Source organism: Choloepus didactylus (genome assembly GCF_015220235.1).
Source record: "Choloepus didactylus isolate mChoDid1 chromosome 13 unlocalized genomic scaffold, mChoDid1.pri SUPER_13_unloc1, whole genome shotgun sequence".
Classification (NCBI taxonomy): Eukaryota; Metazoa; Chordata; class Mammalia; order Pilosa; family Megalonychidae; genus Choloepus; species Choloepus didactylus.
This window is the reverse complement of record NW_023637588.1, coordinates 2,158,423-2,170,093: the sequence shown is the minus strand read 5'-3', so window position 1 is coordinate 2,170,093 and position 11,671 is coordinate 2,158,423. Positions and strand designations below refer to the sequence as shown.

Genomic DNA, 11,671 nt, shown 5'->3' with positions numbered 1-11,671 from the left:
AATTTAATTCTTTCCAGGCAACAGAACTAATGTTAATAGAGCAGACTCTTACCCAGCCTCATTTATTCAAGCCCAAATCATGTGAAAAATTCTGAAGGGCTGGTATGTTCAACTTTGTACAACTGATTGCCATGGTCATTAAATAGGGAGGTTAGGTAAGGCAATGGCACATGTGACACCTAGTTTCACTGGGAAAGTATAAAGCAATTCTATTGTCCACCACTTTACAACAAGCAGAATTGAAGTACTTTTGTTGATTCTAAGAAAAGAAATGAATACTCCTTGGTTTTGTCAAGATTGTCATCCTAAGGGAAGCTTAATATGCAGCAACAAAAAGCATGAAAATCAGTATCTTTTAGCCTTCTGAGGTACTGTTGCTTCAATGTGTATAAATGCCTAAAGAATATGTTATTTGAGAAATTTGTTTGAGACTTTGAACCTCAAATTATCATGTAAATCTTGCCTACTTAGCAAAATTCCTCCTCTAATTCTGGGGCAATATTATCAGGCTTATGGACTCTAATTTTGAAGAGGCTTCATATTCAATTTCTTCCATATTTTGCAACAAATTGAAGATAGCCAAGCCTTCAAAAGGGCATTTTCCTTAATTAATTCAATGAGTGAATATGTATTATTCAGTTACTGGTTCCTGAGATGTGGTACCATTTGCAATATTTTACAGCATAGAGCTTACAAGAAATATTTATTATTTATTACTGAGATAATGATGCCCTATTTAAATAATAGCAGTTATGGACCTTAAGATCTTTTAAAGGATTATAGGTAATTTCATAAGCTTCATTGTTTTTTTTAAGCTTGTAAGCACAAACTGTGGGTTTTATTAACTGTAAATATCTCAATGTATGTAAACATTTTTCCTCTTCCAAGTCATTTAACTGCCAAAATTACCCTTACAGACTACAAACAGTATAAAATGTGTTTATTAATTTATAAAATTTACCTTTCAAATTATACATCTATATGGAGACTTTGAAATGACATTTTAAGAGTTTATTTACAATCATTGAAAGCAGATGGTTCAATAAATCTTACAAGTAATCACAGGATCCTTAAACTCACAATATACATATATTTCAAGATTAAATAGAAGCCATTTTGTTCAAAAGTAATTTCTACTTCTTTTTCTTAAAAATATAAAAAAGACTTAGCATTCATAGTTTTGACAATATTGAACATAAACCAAGATTCTTCTACAAATGATATCACTTTCCAAAAAGTTTAAAAGACATCACAGAATAATGTGCTGTTACAATAAATTGCCTCATTACCACAAAGTATTTTGCTTTTAAGAAATGTTGTGCAGTATTTTCTTTCAAACCTGATTTTTATGCTAGATTTCAATTTTGTATATGCCATGCAAACACATCAGGTTTAATCCAAGTCATACATATTTATGCAGTGAACTGTCATATGTGACCAGTTACCATATCCACTGTCATACAGTAATTGTGGAAATGGCAAAAGGCCATATTTATGAAAGAGAAAAAAATCTTTTTAGTAAAAGACAACCAACACTGCCCTAATTTTCTGCAAAAATTACCTCTTACTCCCACCTCTTTTCTCCTTCGAATGGTACCTTTTATAGCATGCCATTACTCAAAGATACTTATATCACTTTTACTTAAGATAGCCTTTTACATGGTTGCTTTATTTTCTGATATGCTGAATTTATCAAAAGTCACTAAGATTAGACTCCTAAGTAGTTTCTGATTTTTGCCCCTTTTTAGATTCCTCTAGAATGATTTTCCTCACACAAGTGTTACTCTGAGAACATAAGGAACCAGAACATAATGAAAGATACAACAAGCAATGTGAAAATTGTACAATTCAAAAGATGTAAATATATAATAAGTTCCTTGAACTTTTCATTTAGGACAAGAAGTCAGGGAAGCTTTCTGAATGTAAACATAAAATAGAGCACATTTATCAACAGTAGGAAAACTCATAACCTAACAACAGCAAGGTATTAAATCTTACAAAATAACACATAACCAAAAGCATTAGAAATTCATTGTCTGATATTCTTGTGCATTATTGTGTAAACATGTCTGAAAGATGCATACCATTAACATATAGCAAAATATGGCATTTATTTCACAGGGGAAAAAAAGATAAGTTTCATCATGAAAACAGATTCACTGGATTTCAGCTTTGATTTTAGAGATATATTTTAAAGATAAAAAAACAAAATAAAATTCCTCTTAAAATAAAAGTGTATATGTAATCAATTATTAATACTTTTTATGATTTTACAATGGAAAATATAAAACCTTTTGGAAACTTTTGAACTTTATAATGTTTGACCAGTTAATTTTTTTGGCCCTAACACATTTTAAATTCCCTTTAGAGACTCCCTTTAATGTTTTCAGTCCTTAAGTCCAATATGGATGGATCAATTCTATTTCTTTTTCTTCTTTGGTGTTTCATCCACAGAACTACTATCTGAGCTGGTGCTACTGCTGCTGGAGGAGCTGGAATCTGAGTCTTCATCAGAGGAGGGGGAAGAGCTTGTGGAGGAAGCTGAAGACTGAGGAGGATGAGGTAGAAGTTTCTTCACCTCAGCTCAGTTCACAATCACTGGCTGAACTGTCCCTGTGATTGGTACTGGAACTGATTACACTCTTTGAACTTATTTCCTCCATTGTTTTTCCCACATTAGTTTCTCCAATGCTTTGTTGTAATAATAATCTGCTTTCTTTTCCCTTTAAAGTTTTCTTTAGTTATACTGTTCTTGAAAGCTTCTGTAGGTATTTTTTCCCATACATTCAAAAGTCCAATTGTCCAAATTCTAAGCATTTATGACATCTTACATGTTGCTTATTTGCTTCCCATTTTTAGCTTGCAGGTGGACAAAATCAGGTGGCAGGCGGGATTCTGCAGGCTGTGGTTTGCTGAACCACTTGTCTCTGGGTATGAGATGTGCATGAGAGCTGTCATCTTAGCACATCTTCATGGGCTTTATTTTAATTCTGCCCAAAATTTGTTAATAAATATCAACTCCCTGGAAATTGTAACTTCTACAGGCAACATTGTCAGTTGTGGGCCAATCAGAAAGAGAAAATAATTCCCATTGATGAGATCTTTATTAATTTTATCTGGTTACTATTTTTAGGAGAATACTTCAATAGAATCTCTTCCCCAGCATCCCAGAAAAATGTGGCAAGCTCATTTTAGCTTATGTTTCCAAAATCATCTATGGCTTTTCTGAATACTGTAGATGACTGGCCCATAAAAAAAGAATTTTTCATTGATATAGATGGCTAGAAGAATAAAATATGTTTCATATTTAAAAATCATACCAAATTAAATGGTAACCTTTAGCCTTATTAATAGGAATCAATTTTGATTGATGTTTTTTGAGTATTTTCCCTTGAATTGAGATGGAAATAAAAACAAAATTTCATAACAACTTTACCACTTCCATCTCCCACCTAATGCTAAAGAATGAAAAACCCTTGAAAAGGACACTTCTAAGGGCAAAGAAAGAGAGAGAGTGAGAGAATTTTTCACATGTACAAATGTAAGTGATTCTTTGAGCTATTCTCTGCTGACTTTTTATTTGCTATATGGCTGTTTTCCAGGATTACTAGATTTTTAAGAGTACATTAGATAAAGCACAATGATAAAATGTTTTCTTTGATGAATTTTGGTTTCAATATAGCATTTGGGGCAATATAATGAAATGTACTTATTGCAATATCAGTAGATCTTCACCTTATTTCAATTTATTGTTTTAAAATTTTCTACACTTTAATTATTTACAATTTTATACTTGATTCTACAATAATTATTCCCAATGTTTGATTTTTGGTATTTCTCTTTCTTTCTCCCACATAAACAGGTAATGGAAAAAAGAACATATTCATCACATTTCCTGCTTTATATTAATTTTTAATTCAATGACTAACATTTGCAATAATACATATTAAGTAATGAGATATAGCACACCAATTTACTATCATTCTTATTACACATTATAAAAATATGTTACCTTGTCCTACACAGACCACCAGGTAAAAATTGATGATCAAGTAAAGCTTTCTTTATTATTAAACTCATTGTGTATCAAGGGAGAGCATGACCTTTTCAGACAATCAGAAGGAGTAATTTAAGAATTATATTAATAAAATTTAATGTCTAGGATAAAATGGGTTAAGATGGAATTTTCAAAATAGACAACTGCTTGAAACTAGGCAAAGTTCAAAATATAATAGCTTTTTTTGTTAAATAGATATTTATTGAGTGCTTATAATTTAAATGACAGCACTGCCCTATGTGCTGATGAAATATCAGTGAACAAAAGTGACACAAGTCTCTGTCCTCATAGAAGTTTCATGCTAGGGAAACACAATGCTAGGAAAAATGGTTGTCAAAACAAGGACTCAAAATCCATATAAAGGGGGTCTGAAACCAATAAAATTGAATTTAATGGAGAAAAATATAGCATTTTATATCTACAGTCCAATAAATTAAGTGGACAAATGTGAATGGGGAATATACAGATTTATTCATGCAATGAACATTTTTTGAGTCATAGACTGTGCTGTGCAATGGTGCTCTTGAGTACCTAATATCAAGAAGCTCATATTTTAGACAGACAGACAGAGAAGGACTTTAGAGCACTGTGCAATGTAAAAACTAACCAAGTTGTATACTGTGCATTATGTTACCACTTAGGAGAGAGACCCAATCCAGATGGGTCAGACACTCTTTCTTTAGAGGGACACTCAAACTATCTTGAAGGATGAACAGGCCTAAATCAAGAAAGAGATTGTGGAATGAGCAGAAGGAACACTCCACATAAGAGAAAGAGCATGTGTGGAATTAATACCCACAAGTGGTTCCTGAAGGAGGTGGCCAGAATCACAGCAAAGCCTTGTCTGTCATGATAAGAAATCCTTACTTGATCTTTAGCTGTCAGAAAGCATCATTAGGTTTCTTTTTGTTTATTTCCTTGATTTATTTACACTTAACAGTGGGTTTATTTAAAGAAAGTTGTTATGCACATTTTTATATTCATCAATAAATGATTTGTGGAAAAAAATCACAGATAATTTAAAAATAACAAGGGCCTAGAAGCTGAAATTCTTGGTGGAATACATAGAGTGGATTTTACCATATCAACAGCAGGTACCAGAATTCTTTGGCCAGGGGATGTCTTTTTTGTCTTTATTTTATTATTCATCTGACCACACACTGGATAAAGGGACTGTCAGTCACAAGGTTTACATAATCACATGGTCACATGATAAAATGTGTATAATTATACAATCACCATCAAGAATCAAGTGGACTGGATTATAGTACAACAGTTTGAGGTATTTTCTTCTAGCTATTGTAATACACTAGAAACTAAAAGGAATATATATGTAAGGCATAAGAATAACCTCAAGAATGACCTCTCAACTCTATTTGAACAATTTTAGCCACTGAAACTTTATTTTGTATATTTCATTTCCCTCTTTTGGTCAAGAAGGCATTGTCCATCCCATGATGCCAGAGCCAGGCTCATCCTGAGATTCATGTCCCACATTGCCAGGGAGACTTACATCTCTGGGAGTCATGTCCCACATAGGGGAGAGGGTAGTGAGTTCAACTGCAGTGTTGGCTGAGAGAGAGGAGGCACATCTGAGCAATAAAAGAGGTTCTTCAGGGGTGACAAAGGTGTAATTATGCATAGGCTTAGCTTCTCCTTTAAAGTAATAAATTTAATAAGGGCAAGCAAGCCCCAAGGTTGAGGGATTGGATTAGTAAATTGGGAGTCCCTAATGCTTGGGAGAATATCAGAAATTCCCCAGGTGGGAAAACTCAATATTTCCATATTTTCCCCCAGTCCCACAAGGGGAATTTGCAAATTCTTTTTCAATTTCTGCCCCAAATACTCTGGGATGTATCAGAGTTTTACATTAACCCATAGAGAATAACAAGATCTCATTCCCTATTCCAGGTTCCATGAAATAATGTATAAATAAACTGACCATGCAGGTTAAATCAGATAGTGTGCTACAGAGAATATAAATTTTGTACCAAATAAAAAGCTTTTAAATAATAGTTAAAACTCAGAAATAGATGTGACTGCTGTAAAAGCTTACAACTTTACAATAAGGCTTATTGAACATTCTGTACTCCTGCATTTGTTGATAGCCCAATCTCTGCCCAATCCTATCTCCTGATAAGCTATGCTACCAAATTTGTTTCTCAGCATTTGCTCATTATAATTAGTTTATATTAATAGGGACTTACAATATTCTTTCTTTTATTTCTGGTTTATTTCATGCAACACAATGTCCTCAAGGTTCATTCACCTAGTTGCATTTCTCACAACTTCATTCCTTTTGCAGCCACTCAATATTCTGTTGAATTTATACATCACAGTTTGCCCTTCTATTCACCCACTGAAATACCCCTAGGCCACTTTCATCCATTGCAAAATGTGAATAATGCTGTCATAAATACCAGTTTGCAAATGCCTGTTCATGTCCCTGCTCTCAGTTCTAACAAGTATATACCCAATAACTGGGTTGCAGAATCATATGGCAACTCTATAATTAGCCTCTTGTGAAACCATCAAAGTGCAATCCAGAGGGGGCTGCACCATTCTCCTTCCCTAGAACAGTGAATATGTATATCTGCCTCTCCACATCTTCTCCAGTGCTTGTATCTTTCTGTTAATTTTTTAAACAGTTTTACTCACTATACAATCCATCCTAAGTGAATAAACAATAGCTCCTAGTATGCCCACATAGCTATGCATTCACCACTACAATCTACATGAGAATATTTCCATTTTTCTGAAAAGAAAAAAGATAAAATTAAAAATAAAGAATAAAAAAATAAATGGGAGAAACTACAACAAAAGCAAAAACAATCCTATACTGCTCACTTTTATCCCCCTTTTTATTGGTCCTTTTGTTTCCAGCTAATTTCATTCAAAATAATGTCCTTAAGGTTTATGCACATTGCTGCATACATGATGATTTTATTCTGTCTTACAGCTTCATAATATTCTATCATATATAAATACCACAATTTGTTTATTCACTCATCAATTAATGGAGATTTGGGCTGGTTTTGTCTCTTGGAAACAGGGGTAATGCCAGTATAATTGCTGAGGTATAAAATTCCATTCATGTCCCTGCCTTCAGTTCTTCCAAGTATATACATAGAAAGGGAATTGCTTTTCTATACTTGGCAATTCTGTACTTTGCTTCCTGAGGAACCAAAAGACAACCTTCCAGAGCAGTTGCACCATTCTACATTCCCACCAACGGTGAATAAGTATACCTCTTTCTCAACATCCTCTCCAGCACTTGCAATTTTCTATTTTTTGATAACAGTCATTCTAGTAGTTATGAGATAATATCTCCTTGTGGTTTTGATTAGCACTTCCCTAATAGCTTTTAAAGTTGAGAAATTTTCATATGTTTTAAGTCAATTGTATTTCCTCTTTGGAAAAGTGTCTGCCCACATCTTTCACCCATTTTTCAATTGGGCTTTTTATCTTTTTGTTGTTGACTTGTAGGATCTCTTTATATATTCTGGATATTAGACACTTATCTGGTATGTGGTTTCCACATATTTTCTCCCTTCTTGTTAGCTGCATTTTTACTTTCCTGACAAAGTCCATTGATGCAAAAATGCATTCAATTTTGATGAGATACCATGTATCTCATTCTTATTTCATTGCTTTCACTTTGGGTATAAAGTCTAGGAAACCACCTCCTATTGCCAGATCTTTAACATTTCCCTACATTATCTTCTAAAAGTTTTGCAGCCTTAGCTCTGATGTTTAGGTCTTTGATCCAATTTGAGTTAATGTTTGTTTAATGTGTGACATAGGTGATCTCTTTAATTCTTCTGCATACAGATGTCCAGCTTTAAAAGCACCATTTGTTGAAGCAGTTGTTCTGTCCCAGTTGTGGTAACTCAACCACCTTATCAAAGATCAACTGTCTGTAGATGAGAGGGTCTGTTTCTGAACATTCAACTCAATTCCATTAGTCAGTATACCTATCTTTATGCCAGTACCATGCTATTTGGACAATTTTAGCTTTATAATATGTTTAATATCACGTAGTGTGAGAACTCCCACTTCATTTTTCTCTTTTGAGATATTTTTAGCTATTCAGGGCAGCCTTCTCTTCTAAATACATTTTATTTTTGGTTTGTCTATTTCTCCAAGTAAGCTGTTGGGATTTCAAATTGTATTGCACTTAATCTATAAATCATTTTGGGCAGAACTGACATCCTAACTATATTTATTCTTCCATCCTATGACCACAGTATGTCCTCCCATTTATTTGGGTCTTCCTTGAGATCTTTTAGCAAGTTTTGTAGTTTCTGTATATAGGTATTTTATGCCCTTCATTAAATTATTCCTAAATATTTGATTTTTTTGCTTGCTTTTGAAAATGGAATTTTTTCTTGAATTCCTCCTCAGATTGCTTCTTACTAGTGTATAGAATTACTCTTGATTTTTGCATGTTGATCTTTTATCCTGCCACTTTCCTGTATTCATTTATTAACTGTAGTAGCTTTGCTATAGATTTTTTGGAATTTTTCACATGTAGAAAATGTCATCTACAAACAGTGAAAGTTTGACTAATTCTCCAATTTGGATGCCTTTTATTTCTTTTCCTTCCCTAATTGCTCTAGCTATAACTTCTGGCACAATGGTGCATAATATTGGTGATGTGTGCATACTTGTCTTATTCCTGAATTTAGAGGAAAGCTTTCAGCCTTTCCTCATTGTGTTTGATGTAGCTGTGGGTTTTTCTTAAAATCCCTTTATCATGTTGAGCAAGTTTCCTTCTATTCCCGTCCTTTACATGTTTTCATCAAGAAAGGATGTTGAATTTTGTCAAATGCCTTTTCTCCATCAATTGAGATGATCATGTGGATTTTCCCCTTTTATTTATTAATGTGGTGTATTACATTGATTTTCTTATGTTGAACCACCCTTGCATACCTGGAATAAAACATACCTGGTCAAGGTGTATAATCCTTTTAATATGCTGTGGGAATTCATTTGCAAGTATTTTGTTGAGGATTTTTGCATCTGTATTCCTTAAAGAGAGTCGTCTGTAATTTTCTTTTCTTGTAATGTCTTTGTCTGCCTTTGGTATTAGGGTAATGTTGACTTCATAGAATAAGTTAGGTAGCTTTCCCTTCTGTTCACATTTTTTGAAGAGTTTGAGCAGGATTGGTACTAATTCATTTTTGAGTGCTTGATAGAATTCATGTGTGAAACCAGCTAGTGTGGATTTTTATTTTGTGGGAGGTTTTTGATGACTGATTCAATTTCTTTAATTGTGATTGGTTTGTTGACGTTCTGTTTCTTTTCAAGTCAAGGTTGGTTGTCCATGCTTTTCTATAACATGATCCATTTCATCTAATTTTTCTATTTTATCATATTTAATATGATCAGTATTTATGCCCACCTCTATTTCTGATTTTATTTATTTGCATCCAGTCTGTCTATGTTTATCAGCCTAGGTAAGGGTCCATCGATTTCCTTGATTTTCTCAAAGAACCATTTTCTGGTTTTGTTGATTCTGTCTATTGTTTTCATGTTCTCAATTTCATTTATTTCTGCCCTAATCTTTGTTATTTCTTTCCTTCTGTTTGCTTTTGGATTTGTTTGCTTTTTCTTCTCTAGTTTTTCCAGGTGAGTGCTTAAGTCCTTGATTTTTTTTCTTTCTTCCTTTTTAAATAAAATTTCCCCACTGCTTTTGCTGCATCCCGTAAGTTTTGATATGTTGAGTTCTCGTTTTCATTTCCCTTGAGATATTTACTGATTTCTCTTGAAATTTCTTCCCTGACCTGCTCATTGTTTAAGAGTATGTTGTTCACCCTCCATATATATGGGAATTTTCCAGACTTCGGACTGTTATTGATTTCCATCTTCATTCCATTTTGATCTGAGAGTGCTTTTTACTATTTAAATCTTTTAAAATTTATTGAGATTTGCTTGTGACCCACCATGTCATCCTGGAGTCTGATCCATGAGCACTTGAGAAAGATCTGTATATTTCTGTTGTCATGATCCATAAATATCTGTCAAGTCCAGTCAATTTATCATGCCATTTCATTTTGCTTAAGCTACTGGAATACAATACACCAGAAAGAGATGTTTTTCTCAATGCAGATTTTATAGGTTACAAATGAACAGCTCTAAAGCCATGAACATGCCTGATTTAAGGCATCAAGAGGAAGATACCTTCTCTGAGGAAAGGCTGCTGGCATCCAGGGTTCCTCTATCACATGGAAAGACAGATGTTAATGTCTGGTGGTCCTTCTCTACTAGTTTCTGGTTTCAATGGCTTTTTCTCTCAATTCCTTGCTTATTTCTCCCAGGACTTGTCTCTTTCAGTTCTCTGGGCTTTTATTGTCATTTATCCTCTTCACAAATTACTTCACTGAAGGATTAACACCCACCTTGAATGGGCTGGTGACATCTCAATTGATATAGCCTAACCAAAAATGTTGCACCCACAATATGTCTGCCCCATAAGAGTGGAGAAAAAGTACATGGCATTTTCTGAGGTACATAATAGTTTCCAACAAGCACACTCCACACTCTGGACCACAAAGACTTGTTCTATCATACGCAAAATTCATTTATTCCATCACAATATCACAAAACCTTAAATCATTTAAATAACAATAAATAACTGCCAAGTCTTATCAAAATCAGGATGGCATGGTCCATCCTCAGGCAAAATTCTCCTCTGGTTTTGGACCTGTGAAAATTAGAACAAGTAATCTGCTTCCAATATATGAAAGAGGGAAGTCATAAGATAAATGTTCTCATTGCCAATATATAAAAGAGGGACAGTCATAAGATAAATTTTCCCTTTTCCTGTTTGAAAGGAAAATGTGTACCTGGTCCAAAACAGTTCTGAAAACCTTTAGGGCATACTTCATTTGATTTTAAGGTCTTAAAGTCATCTACATGATGACAATGATGTTTTATCCTCAGGGCTTGAGAGAGCAGCAGTTCCACACTCTCCAAGGGTTTGTGCTGTGGCCTTGCTCTCTCCAAACAGTGGGGTGAGGGTTCCAACCTCAATCATTGGTAGACCATATTGTTCTTGGCCCCACTCTCTTCAAGCATCTGGGTATGAGCTGGACCCCCTGCCATCTTTGGGGCACACCTTCAATCCCCTTAGAAGAGTAGGGTGGTGGCCAGTCTCTCCCCAATACCTGGGTAACCAAGGAACAGAGTCTTTGTATTACTAAATACCAGAAGTGCCATCACATCACTATTTGCTGTACTCTATTTGTTATAAGCAATGACTAAATTCAGCTCCCTTCAGGAAGAGGTGATAACACATGAATACCAAGAAATGAGGTTGATTGGGAGTCATGTTATAGTCTACCCACCACACCTCCTACCTGAAACAACTAAAGTAACACATGCTATGTGTCTATCTACCCAATAACCATTTTCTAGGTGTGCTGATTTGAATCTGTTTTGTACCATAGAAAAGACCATGTTCTCTTAATCTGTTATTGTGGATGCAGACCTATTGTGGTTGGGATCTTCTGCTTAGGTCATTTCAATTTCAATTAAGATGTGACCCAATCTATTCAAAGTTGGTCTTAATACTTTACTGAAGTCCTTTGTTAAGAGGATAAAAGACAGTAA

The 11,671-nt window shown here is 34.2% G+C and overlaps 1 pseudogene; it reads right to left on the bottom strand.

Moving 5' to 3' along the window:
* Positions 1 to 2,419: 2,419 nt before the first annotated feature.
* LOC119524795 lies at positions 2,420 to 11,096 on the bottom strand (annotated as a pseudogene).
* Positions 11,097 to 11,671: the final 575 nt, after the last annotated feature.